Source organism: Panthera tigris, chromosome B2 (assembly GCF_018350195.1).
Source record: "Panthera tigris isolate Pti1 chromosome B2, P.tigris_Pti1_mat1.1, whole genome shotgun sequence".
Classification (NCBI taxonomy): domain Eukaryota; kingdom Metazoa; phylum Chordata; class Mammalia; order Carnivora; family Felidae; genus Panthera; species Panthera tigris.
In genome coordinates this window covers 82,416,348-82,430,581 of record NC_056664.1, presented here as the reverse complement: position 1 = coordinate 82,430,581, position 14,234 = coordinate 82,416,348, and positions in this window count along the sequence as shown.

Genomic DNA, 14,234 nt, shown 5'->3' with positions numbered 1-14,234 from the left:
AAGTATGAATATAGCCCAATACTGCAGATTTTATTTTGTCCCATTTTATATAGATGAGGAAAAGTACTGAAAGACAGACTATCTACTGTGTTGCTCAAGGTCATACAACCAGTAGATGATAAAACAGAGCTCAAACCCTGGCTGCTTTAGCTAGCCTGCTTCATTTCTTGCAGAAAGGATTTATGAAACAGTTTTAGGGAACTAATATTTTACAAATTTCTAGAAAGTACATTATGCAAATACATAACAGCTATCTATTTTCAGTTCTGTTTAGGTTAATAGATAAGTTTTCCTTTGAATTGATGGTATAAGTTAAATTGATTGTTTACCTTTTAGATATGAGAAAAGCAAAGCCCTAGTAACTGACCTAAAGCTAATTGATTTAGTAAATCTGCAAAAAGATTACTTCTCAGCAAAGGGCTAGTTTTGAGTAAGTAAATTTACCTCCTTACCAAACAATTCTGTAATGGTTCAATTGTATTCTGAAGTCCTTCATATTACTGGAAAAAAACGGTTTCCGGTCTTCCCTCCTTGCATAAGTAATTGTCTGCCTTTTACTTTGCTTGCCCTGAAGCAGGGAGTGACAACATTTTTTTTTTTTTTTACAAAGGGCCAGATAGTAAATATCTTAGGCTTTACAAGTCATGTGTGGTCTCTGTCACGTATTCCCCCTTTTTCTCCCTTTTTTTTCCCCTTTTATAATCCCTTAAAATATTTCAAAATTCATATTTGGAAGCTGCACAGAAGCAGTCCATAGGCCAGGTTTGGGTCAAGGGCTTCTGGTCTGTAGAACTTTCCTGCAGAGAATTCTGTATGTGTCCTTGTCTCCTAGTTGTTCCAAGATAACACTCACTCAAAGTTTACTATACATAGTGATCATTCAAATTCTATATACTTATGTGTATATACATTGACATATAAAATACATTTAAAACATATAAAGAGATAGCTATAGGAGCTATAACATTGACTTGTAGATTCTTATTTTCGTAGCGTTAACTCATCTCATTTCAGAGTTCAAAGTGCTTTGCGTGCCACAGGATAAGCTGCCTATTTTTTTCCATACGGCCTCTATAAGTGCAGTTTGAAGGTTTCCAGGAAAATATTGTAATTCAGAAGAACTATCTTTAAGTTCTTTCAGTGTACGTTTTCATAATGGTCAGTCTGCCTTTACATAGATTATATATTGCTGAAGAAAGTTCAGTATTTTAAACATTCCTGATGATCTTGCAACTTTTTTCAGCTTTTGTCTTTCTAGAACGTCTCCTTTTCTGTGTTGGCAGCACAATATCACTGAACACAGAGCAGGAGGAGAAATGTACAATCAGCCTTCACAGGCTGGTGTCACCCAGCTCTAAGTGGCCACTCTTCTGAGTCAGTATTTACGCCCACAGACCAAAAAATAAATAAACAAAAGACAGCAGGGCGTGTTTGCGTGTGTGTGTGTGTGTGTGTGTGTGTGTGTTTATTCAATAGTGTTGCAGACTTGACTGCAAGTTGTCATTTGCAATCTCTGTTCAGACAGACCACAGCCCAAAGAGTAATTTGTCTTGGGTGCTAAGTGTCAATATTAGAAAATATTTTTAAGCCTAGCATGTAAATGTTGGGTTTGGTGGAATCTGAGCATTTAGTAATATTTTTGTTGAATAGGTAGGAAGGACGCCTTGCTGTCCTCGAAGCACTGTTATTTTTTTGTTTTGTTTTGTTTTATCCTAGGTGATCCCTTGAGGATATGGGTCTCTCCTGTGTAAATCCTTCAGGGGATGACTAAGGCTAATTCTAGGCCAGGAAAAAGTATTCCTAGTGAATGTTTCAGGGAAGACTTTTATTTTGTTTCTGGATTTTAAGCAAAGCTCTTGTAGTATATTTGTCTCATCTCTGTCATCATTGTTCGTGTTTTAGAATTATTTGGATGCATGGAAGTTTCCTCACTGGATTTTTTTTAAAGCTTCCTGGGGGCAGAAACCCTTTCCTTTTTATAAAATATTTTTATTTCTAGTGTCCACCATACTTTATGACACAGAGAGGATTTCATGAATATTTTGTATTATTTATGAATATACAGAGGATAGCAATTATGTATTTATGAGAAAAAATACAATACAAATAGAGACTGGATTACAGAAATGAATGTTACCTCTTTGTACTCACTTCTTTTTCATATGCTTGGCATTTATGACAAAATATCATGTAACATTCTAATCAAGTGGCAAAATCAACAGATCAAAGTACAGATGCATTCTTTGCTGTACATGGAATCCTGCTTCTGATAATGAATCTGCCACCACTAATTGATTTGCAGGTGCACTTATTTCTGAAGTCTTAATAACATTCCGGGCAGATTAGCAGATAGATCCCATCAGACCCCTTCTGAGAGAGCAATAAAATGGTTTCATTTTAATCATATACAACAAGCCAAAAATATGGCTGAGGAAAACTTCATGTCTATAGACAATTCCCCAGGTCTTGTAGGCAGCTTCTTTCTATATAATTCGGTTTGGCTAATGGCATTGCTTTGGATGTGCCTAAAATAGTTTTTCAGTTTATTGTGAGAATGTAGAATTTATGTTAAATTAAGAATTAATGTTAAGACATTAGCTTCCAATAATGGTAGCTGCAGACAACTAAAAACTGGAACTAAATATGTACAACAACTTTGTGAAAGCATATGCAAGATAAAGAGAAGAGAGCGGGCCAAAATGAAGACTGTGGACATCCAGAGAGGTTAGCGTGGCATTTAGGGCCACCTTTGCCCAGAAGACGTAAGTACATTTAGAATAAACACAACACTACATTTTTCTGAGGTCCTTTTTGGGTCAAATATATGAGGTATAATATAAATAGAGTAATATACACTTTTTTGAAGTTCAGTTCCATGAGTTTTGATGAATATAAACAGTTATATAACCATCACTGCAATGAAGATACAGAATTCCATCACTCTGAAAGTTTCACTGTGTCACTTTATTGTCACGCTCTTTCCCCAACACCCAGCCCCTGAAAACTACTGATCTGGTTTCTATTTCTACCGCTTGTCTGTTTAAGAACGGGGACATCTGGGTGGCTCAGTCAGTTAAGCATTTGACTTCGGCTCAGGTCATGATCTTCGGGTTCTGGTTCATGGTTCTGAGCCCAGCATCAGGCTCTGCTCTGACAGTGCAGAGCCTGTTTGGGATTCTCTCTCCCTCCTTCTCGCTCTCTGCCCCTCCCCCACTAGTGTGTGCGCGCACACGCGCGCACTCTCTCTTTCTCTCTCAAAATAAATACAACTAAAAAAAAAAATCCTCTGTTTAGAATGGTTAACAAACAAAGACTGTTATGTAAATGGAATCATGCTCTAACGTTTTGTACCAGGCTTTTATTTTTAGCATGTTTTAGGTTGATCCCATATTGAGTATTGCACTATATGAATATGCCATAATTGGTTATTTACACCAGAGGATGGATATTTGGATTCTTCCCAGTTTTGAGCTATAACAAATAAAGCTGCTATGAACAGTATTGCACAGGTCTTTGTGTGAACATAAGTTTCTTGGTTAAGCTCCCAGGACTGTGATGGTATATTGTCCAGTGCATGTGTGGTAGGTGTATATATAGCTTTATGTAAGGGACTAACATTCTGTTTCTCAAAGTGGCAGTATAATTTTACCTTCCCATCTGCAATTTATGAATAGCCCAGTTATTCCAGGTTATCACCAACACTTGGTATTGTCCATGTTTCTATTTTTAGCCATTCGAATAGGTGTGTTATAGAATCTCCTTGTAGCTTTAATTTGCATTTACTGAAAACTAATGATGCTGAGCATCTTTTCATGTATTTTTTTGTCACTCACATCTTGTTTCTTGATGAAGTATTCTTTCAAAATCTTCACTCCCTTTTCTCTTTTAAATTGTGCTTTTTGTCTTCTTATTGTTGAGTTTCAAGGTTTTTTTTTTAATGCCTTTTGGATAAAAGTACTTTAAGATATATAATTTGCAAATATTTTCTCCCAGACATTGAATTGTCCTTTTATTCTCTTTCTAGTACCTTTTGAAGAGAAGTTGTTAGTTTTGATAAAGTCCAATTTGGATTTTTTTTTTCTTTTATGGTTCATGTGAATGGCATTCTAGCTAAGCAATCTTTGTCTAACACATGGTAATGAACATTTTTTTTCTACCATGAACATTTTTCTCCTACAGTTTCTGCAGAAGTTCTATGGTGCATATGAGTTAATTTTGTATATGGTGTAAGTGTGGATTAAAGTTCATTTTTGTATACAGATGTGTGAATGTATCAGCTCTATATGTTAACAAGACTATCCTCCTTCATTGAATTAGTTGTGCACTTTTGTCAAAAATGCATTTTTATCACATGGCTATGTATTTCTGGGCTCTCTATTCTGTTCTATGAGCTAATAGGACTATCATTTTATGAATATAGCATATTTTGATGATTTTGATTATGATACCTTTATGCTAGCTTCTCAAAGCAGGCCCTGCAAGGTCTCTAACTTTATTCCTATTTTCTAAAAATAGTTTGGCTACCCTATTTTCTTAGGCATTCCATGTATTTTTAGAATCAGCCTATTGATTTATATGTAAAATCCTGCTTGGATTTTGTTGCAATTGATTGCTGCTCAGCTGTGTTGAGTTTACTGATGAGCCAATTAAAGGAATTACTTATCTCTAATACTGTGTTGCTGGTTTTTATTTCTAGCCCTTTCATTTGGTTCTCAATGTTTCTATTTTTCTGCTCAATTTCCACATTTGTTCATAAATGTTTTCCACCTTTCCCACTGGATCATTTAGCATATTAGTCATACTTATTTTAAAGTGTCTGATAACCCCAATATCTGCTTCATATCTAAATGTGATTCTGTCGATCACTTGTTCTCTTGACCATGTCTTTTTATTATCTTGCTTTTTAATTTTCATGATTCCACAAAACTTTCCCTCTTGTACACTCCTATAAGAAAAAATAATCCTTCTTTCTTTGAACTCAACTTATTTTGAAGGAGGATTTTGGTACTTGAAATTTCTTCTGCCGGAATGTTCTTAAACCAGATATTAGCATATCTGCTTCCTTGGTCTCAGCTGGAATGTCTCCTCAGGCAGAATTTTGCTGATCATTCAATTCAAATTGCCCAGGAGATATTTTTGTTATTTACTGTTATTACCTTATTATTTAAACATTTTAATTACGGCTCCTTAATATTATAATATTGCCTCATAATATGCTTCCAAGGGAACACAATGTTAAATATTGTCTTAGTCCATTTGGATCTATAAACAACAGCTATTTATTTGTCACAATCTGGAGACTGAAGTCTGAGATCAGAGTGTCAGCCTAGGTTGTTGGTGAGGGCCCTCTTATGGGTTTCAAACTGTTGTGTCCTCATACAGCAGAAGGGACAAACTAGCTCTCTGGGTGTTTTTCTATAAGGTCACTAATCTCATTCCTGAGGACTTGGCCTCATGGATTAATCATTTCCCAAAGTAGCCACCTCCTAACACTATCACTTTGGGTATTAGTTTTCAAAATATGAATTCTGCAGAGACAAAAACATTCAGACCACAGCAAATATGTTCCCTATTGTGTCCCCAGAGCTTAGAGTAGTATCAGGAAAATAATAGATCAATAAATAATTGTTAAGTGAGTAAATTAGGCAATCCGTCCCAAAAAGAAAGTGCTATCTTATACCTTGTATTCAAGTATTCCTCAATGTCTTTCATTAAAATGTATAGTTTTCTTGATAGAAGGTCTGTATGCTTTTAGGTAGGTTTATTCTAGAGATTTTATGTTTCATATTGTTATTTTGCATGAAATTGTTTTCCACTTTATTTTCATTGTGGATGTAAGAAAAATACTGATGGTAAGAGTCCACTTTATATACCGTTATTAGTTTTAGTTTTTTTTTTCCTTTTTTTCAGTTTTGTCTTTTTAATTTTGCTAAGGAAAGATATTTTTTCAAGATAATGATGACTGTGGTTTCCTTCCCCCTCACCTTTTTTTTTTTTTTTTTTTTAAACTATCTTGAGTAGTTATTCTCAGTTGGAGGGGTAAATAAATCCTTTACAGTGCAGGGAGAAATAAGGAAGAGAGCCATGACAGGCTTTTTTCTAATCACATAAGCCCCTAAATAATTCCCCTATTTGTGTTGAGAATAAGAAAAGATTGTGGAAATATTAAATAAAAAGCACTATAAGAAGAGTGATAAATAGTATTAGTGAAAGTAGGCATCTTTCAATTGTTTAGGACGTATATGAAATGATTCTTTTTTTTTCTCCCTTTAAGTATGGCACTGGTTATTTTTGTGTAGAGCTTTTATTTATCGTGTTAAATAGTCACTTTAATTTGAAATTTTTGTCTTCAGGAACTGAGGTTTAATTTTGCCAAATCGTCTTTTGCATACTATTGAGATCATCTTTTCCCTTGATTTAGTGATGGAATGAATGCTACAAATAGACTTTAGAATATTAAACTCTTCTTGCATTGGGGGATAAAGTCAATTTGATCATGTTTTAATTTTCTTTTAATACATTTGTATTAGATTTGTTAATTTTCTGTTAAGAATTTTTGCACATGTGGCAGAAACTCCCTTCCGTTCTTTGTTACAGAGCCTTGATTTCTTTAACCAGCAATGTGCTCTTCTAAATGATTACACTGCTCAGCCTGAATCCAGCTATGGCCATGTAACAAAGTTCTGCTTGTTCATTACAAACAGAAGTGTGGTCTCTTACTTCTCCCAAGTCTTCTTGAAAGGATCTCACTTAGCTAGGCTATGTAACCTTTGGTTCTTCCTTTCTCCTTTTTCATCCTTGAATTTTTATATTCTAGTTAAATATCCAGCAACCATTTCAGACTATGATCTGACAAGGAGGTCTCACACTAGGAGAGTGGGAGAGAAAGGTACCAGGAACCTGGATCCCTGATGTTTCTGCATCTGGCATACCAGTCCCAACCTGCCTATATTTGGACTTCATTTATATGAAAAATTAACTTCTATCTTAAATGACTTTAATTTTGCATTTGCTGCTGCTTCTCCTGAACCTGATCCTAGTAAATTAGGTTCATCCATAGTCATTGGTTTACAATTTCTACTTTTTAAAAATCTATGCACTGTGTTTGATATAAGATATGCTAATTTTGAAAAGTAATCAGGGTGTTCTCAATCTTTTCCTTAATTCTGAAGCATATTAAGTATTTACCTGTAATGGTCAAGAACAGTTTTAGGAATACTTTTGGATGGTTTTTTTGTTTGTTTGCTTAAATGTTCTCCTTTTCCTTGTGTTATTTAGCATTAGTATTTTTTTAAATTATCCATTTTATCCAGTTTATTTACTATGTGTCACTCTAATGCTTTAGCTCTTCTGTATTATAAATTCATCCATACTATACACTTTGAATATTTTATCTGATTAAACTTAATATATGCATCTAAATGTGTATATTCAGGTTTTTTCAAATAAGTACATTGAGCGATAGTCATTAATTTGTTTTATATTGGCAGACACGGTCTGTATGTGGTTCAAAAAACCAGCCTCTTTTGAATAGCTCTGTGTTTGAGATGAGACACTTCTGACCTAGTCCATAGACTTGAATTCTGATTGGTCTAAGCGAGTCATTTTTATTCCATTCCTTCTTCCATTGATTGGTTTAGGCAAAAGCAAAGGATATAATTATGCTTGAAAGATACAAGGGAAGTCTATTAGTAAGTTTCTGGGATCGGTTTTCCTATACTTTAACACAGACATGAAGGGGGGCACCTGGGTGGCTCAGTCGATTGAGTGTCTGACTTCAGCTCAGGTCATGATCTCATGGTTGGTGGGTGGGAGCCCTCCCTCCCTCATTCTCTCTCTCTCTCAAAAATCAACACTAAAATAAATAAATAAATAATAAGACAGACACAAAGAATACACATTTAGATGCCCTCATGCCTGGTAGGGACTTCTAAGAATGTTATAGCCATGTTGTATGCATAAATAGTGCTGTGCTGGCCTTTGATGATATCCAACATACAGAGAATGCTAGTGAAAACCATCACTGGAGCCCTTACTGTACTATACATGGAGCAGCTCTATGTTTGGACTTTCTGTTTATAAAATAATATTTTGTTTTCATTGATCACATCAGCTGAGTCAGTTTTCTTTTGATTAAAGGCTTTTTATTAATACTTAATTTTTTCTGCTATGTTTTTAAATTTTTATGTTTTAAATTAATTTATTCAGTTATGTTTAGGTTTATGTTTGTATTTTCTAAGTTCTCAAGTTGTATATGAAATAAATTTGCTTTAATGCTTCTATATTTAATAATGACACATTTCCTTAAATGCAGGTTTTAGTTATAATGCATTAGTCGCAACAATGCATTAGTCTCATCATTACAAGGCATTTTCATTATTTAGAGATTATATATAAATATGTGTGTGTGTGTGTATGTAGGTATATACATATATGTATGCATGTTGAAATGGCTAAGTTTGGGTAATTTTATTTAGAATATTGATATGCACTTTCAGTCTTACTGGATTCTGATTAAAAAAAAAAAAAAGTAGTCCAGATGCACCTGGTTTCTCAGTCACTAAAGCCTTGGACTCTTGATTTCTGTTCAGGTCATGATCTCATGGTTCATGAGATCGAGTCCTGTGTCAGATTCTGCACTGACAGCATGGAGCCTGCTTGGGATTCTCTCTCTCCCTCTCTCCCCTCCCCTACTTGTGCTCTCTCTCTCTCTCTCTTTCTCTCAAAAATAAATAAATAAACATTTTTAAAAAAGTAGTCAGTAGAATTATCCCTTTTGAGAAATAAAGGTATTTTGTCACCTAATATATGATTAACACTTTTGTTAATATATGAATAATTATTAATTAGTATCAATATTAAATATTCAACTTTTAATAGTACATAAGGTTCAATGTGTTTTTAAGCAATCTGACTAGTTATTTTATTCTCATTTTCTATATTCTTATTTTATGTTTGCTTTCTTGGTCTTTCAAAGATTAATGATTCTAATAATTTCTCCTGATAATTTTTAAGTTTCAACTTTATAGATTTTCTTATATACAATAAATGTGGAGATATTGCCGTGTTCTTTAATTATCTAGTTTCTTTTTTATTACATGTATAACTCCATATAAACATGCCATAAAATTAATGGACCCAAAAATTATGGATTACTTTTATTTTATTATTCAAATATATTAACTTCATGCACACATGTATTATTTGTCACAAATGCTCAGGCTTTTCAATGGAACCTGCTTCCTTAAAGCCACTACCATAAACTGTGAAGTTTATCCTAAGTACAAAAGGGTACTTTTAGAAGAGAAATAAAGTATCATTACTGACATTTTTCTGAAGCTTTATTTATATTGAGTTTAACTTAATATTTATCAGGAAATTAATTTGGTCAACTGAACTCTTAGTATCTGACCTTCATAGTAAAGCTTTAGTTAACTCTTTTTATATAGAACTTAACCTTGGTTAGGATTAAGATTTGTCAATATATTTTTCCCCACCCTCCCAAAATGGTTATGGTTATCTATATGTTTTTTAGTAGTAAAACCATCCATTTTCTATTCTCAGCTATCCATCTCATATTTAAAAATACTACTTACTAAGATGCAACCTTTCAAATATCAAAAATGGATTCCAACAGATCAAAATAAGTGTGAACTTGCTGTATCAAAATAAGTGTGAAATACATTTTCAAACACTCTTTGACACCACACTTAAGTCATTCTTGGTGATATTATAGGTCTACTTATAAAATATGCTTAATGCATATATGTTGAATAAATGAATGCAATAACAAATCAAGGCATGTATGCAAAATTGATACTACAGTCTTTCAAATTTAAGATGATAGAGAATACATTTTTTCAATCATCAAAATAAAGCTTTTATTCTTAAATCTTTTCATCTTAGTTTATTCAAATTATTAATACTTATCTAAATTTTATTGATGAACTATATTTTTAGCCTGTATATCTATGTTTTTAGGTATAATTAGTAGCTACGCATAATTTCATCTGGAGGTATACATGAATGTACTGACTACTATATGTCTAAGGTCCAGAAGATATTATTAACATGTTCAATAATCCCTGAGTACTAAGCACACATTTTTAGGTGAATTGCTTAGTACATGTTGATTTATTAATGTATTGCTAATTTGAAATTTTATTTTTTGGAAAAAAAGTCAATAACTTGAGAATGATGTGATATGCAAATATTTGGTAACAGTGATGAAATTTATAGTAACAGACAGTGACTGATCTGGCTAAGAGCAGCATTTTATGAAACTAAAAATACGTATAAAATTACCTATCAAAAACTATTACATATGAGGCATCTTTAAAAAACAATAAAAGGAAAAAACAGCACATGAAAATGATGCCACAGTCCCCCCAATACATACACGATGACCTTTTAACAAGAAACAAATCGAATGAGATGGAATTGATGAAATAAAAGAAGAAAATCAAAGCAATAATGAACATGCTCTAAGAATACGTAACTGAAAAAATGTTACATACATAATTTGTAGGTACTATTGGAAAAAATCATTTTTTCTTTAGTTTTGGTTCCCCTTATTATTTTAATTGAAGTGCAATTGACACACAATGTTGCATAGTTTCAGGGGTACAACATGGAGATTTGGCAATACCTATGCTATGCTCCACACAAGCTTAGCCACCATCTGTCACCATACGCTATTACAATGCCATTGACTGTATTCCCTATGCTGTGCCTTTTATCCCTGTGACATATGCAACCCTTTGAAGTATTGGTGGGTTTATTAAAGAACTAGACAACCATAACTCTTATGCCAATAGCAATATTTTAAATTTTATATGTAAATGTAGTCTATACCATATATATTTTGAAGAAAGTGAGGAACAGGATGTTATATATTGACATTGAAGAAGTGTACTACATATATTTATTATGTCAAAGAGGCTCAAAATAAACAGATGGTCTGTGTTCATTTTGTTGTTTTATTTGTGTGTTTGTCTTTTCCTAGAACACTATTTGTATAGGCTGGTAGAGAAACATGGAATCACTAGTGTTTCAAAAGATTTTCTTTCAGCTTTCTGCTTATGTATATAAAAAGTGTATTTTATTTATTTTTCCTTAAAAACAGGAAACAATGGGGGCACCTGGGTGGCTCAGTCAGTTAAGCATCTGACTTTGGCTCAGGTCATGATCTTGTGGTTTGTGAGTTTGAGCCCCATGTCAGGCTCTGTGCTGACAGCTCAGAGCCTGGAGCCTGCTTCAGATTCTATGTCTCTCTCTCTCTCTCTCTCTCTCTCTCTCTGCCCCTCCCCCACTCATGCTCTGTCTCTCTCTCTCTCTCTCTCTCTCTCTCAAGAATAAATAAAACATTTAAAAAATGTAAAGAAAGAAAAACCAGGAGACAATGATCCAAAATTCATCCTTAGTGAAGAAATTATTCAGTACTTTCATAATTTCTACATATTTGAAAATTTTGGAAAAAAAATGAAATGCAAACACTTAAGCAGGAGATAAATTAAGGACAGCTAACATTTTTATTTTCTGTAAACCGACTAACTGCAGCAAATTATTTCCGAAATTTCCGCCTGGGCCCAGTTGTCCACATCACACACTGCTGGGACATGCGCAGCTGCTCTGCTCAGGTGAGGAAGTTCCAGTGATCCCTCCCTCATCCTGAGGATGACTCAGCAGAACTAACTGGTAAATGAAGCTTCTTTTTTCTTAGGTTATTTATTCAGCTATTGTGACGGTAACTGAAACTTTTCAGGAACACGCATGATACTAACTTTCGCAACTTGTTGAAGTGCCGCACTGCTTGTTCCTCATCCGCTATTAGTTTAGATTTAATTAAGCTCAGGTGCTTGAGGCACATCATTAATTCTGCCTGTGGAATTTAGCACCTGAAGCAAAGTCACTATCTTGGTAACTTTGTTACAGAGTTCCATTTCATAGACACACGCGGAGTAAAAGCAAATTCACTAGATACGTGCAAAAGGCTAACTGAAGGGAGAATTTCACAATGTCATTGGGGGCGGTAGCCAATAAAGAACACAAGTGCCAATAACTAAGAATATTATCTGCCTTGTACAGGTACCAAACTATTGCTGTAAAGAAAATGTATTAAAATATGTAAAGGTAATGGCAATAACTGGAACACATAACTCTTAGAAGTTGTGCTAATGTTGACCATTATCGTGATTAATTTTGTTTTAATTTGTTTTGTTTGGCTTTGTGTTGCTGCTCGTACTGATTGTCATTACAATGTTGAAATACAGAGAATGGAATATAATATTCTTCCTAAATATATCTGCATTAGAGTTTTATGGCAAACATCCCACGTCTGTTTCATATTGCTATTCATGGTATTCTGATTTATTTGATTAATGATGTGATAATACCAAATATCAAGCTTCAGGAAGAACGTTGGTGTTTTTATGAATCATTGTTCATTAGCATGATAAAATTTAATTATTATTATTTATTATAAATATGTCTATTTTACAGTTGATTTCTCTTGGGTTTCTAAAACTGAGAAATCCCCTTATTTAGATAATATTGATGATCACTGTGGCATCCAGACTCCCACACTCCCATCTGAGTTTCCATCAATGTCATCCTCAGTTTGAGTAATTATTGTTTAGCAGTATTTACCCCTCCATAGTTCTCTACATATACTCTTTTGGTTATTTATATTATGTTTGAAGATACCAGCCAATAATAGATTTACTATTTTGTACTCCACTGAAAATTTAATTAATTTCTTCATTCAGTAAATACTGTCTGATTGTCTACTTTGTAGATATAAATCATATATATAAAATGGTGTAGTAATGGAAAAATATGTCATATTTTCCCATTAGTCTTCATATTAATTTCAAAACAAATTATTTTTCCAGTATACTAAGCATCTTTATGTTGGGAATACTCCCACCTACCCTTCCCTATCAACGACCCTCTTTTTTTTTTTTTTTTTTTTTTTTTTGTAGTACATCTTTCATACCTGTATCACTAGTCACTATTCCATTTCTGATGTTCATCTCTCCCCACCATATATTTTCCTACCAAAACCCATTGTCCCTTCCATATCCAGAATTAGTTTTAGGAGGAAAATTCACTACACATCAATTTGCATTTATTCATTTATTTACTTATTATTTTTATTTTAAAAGAAACAAATCTCCGCTCTAGCTAATGGAAGAGAGTTTATAGACCTGGACATAGAGCATCTCACCTAAATCTGCCCTGAAGTGAAATTGAACAGTCTTTCATCTTTGCATACTCAGCCTCATGGCATAAATATCTAGGCACAAAGATTAGCCGGTAGTGTGGTGTAGAAATATGCTGATGCTTCACGTACCAAAATATCTTTCACATCTTTGGTTGTTGTGATGGATTGAATAGTGTACTCCTAACTGAGGTCCAAACCCAGTGCCTGTGAATATGACTTTGTCTGGTGATGGGATTTGGGGGTGTGGGTGGGGGGTTCAGAGCCGATGGCCAAGAAAGAATTCTTGAAGATGCCTTTGGTACAGAAAGGTGAGTTTATTAAAGCACCGGGACAGGACTCCGGGGTGGAAAGAGCTGCACGGATTGTGCAGGGCGACTGCTTATATACTGTGGAGTTGGGGGAGGAAAAGTCAAGAGGAAGTTCCTTAAAGGGATTTTTGTCTCCTAAAGAGAATTTACAGATTACTGGAGGCCTAACTATTGTCAAGCAAAAGTTGTTTTTCCCTCTAGTAAAGCATCATCATTAAGATAGTAGAGAGTTCCTGGAGATTAGGCTATTGATAAGATTGCCTTTTTTCTTGTAATATTACTAAGATATCTGTAAACTTATGGAGACTATCAATTTAACCATTTGTTTTCTGTCCTTTCCTTTGTTCTTGGGCAGCCAGAAATGCCTGAAGAATATCACACACATCCCACCTGTGGAGATGGGGGTTGTGCTAGTTGTGTTTGGCCCTCAGCTTGCCTTATGTCCCTCATCATTTGAGAAAAGGGTCTTTGTAGGTGATCAAGTAAAATGAGGTGATAAGGTGGACCCTAATCCAATGTGACTGGTGACTTATTGTGACATATGGAAAAGGAAAATTTGGACACAGGATAGCAGGCACTCTGGGTGTGTCACACTATGAATGGCATCTACAAGTCAAGGAATACCAAAGATTGCCGTGGGTGAAGTGGGGGCGGGGGACTCAGAAGCTAGCAGAGAGGCATAGAACAGCTTCTTCCTCAAA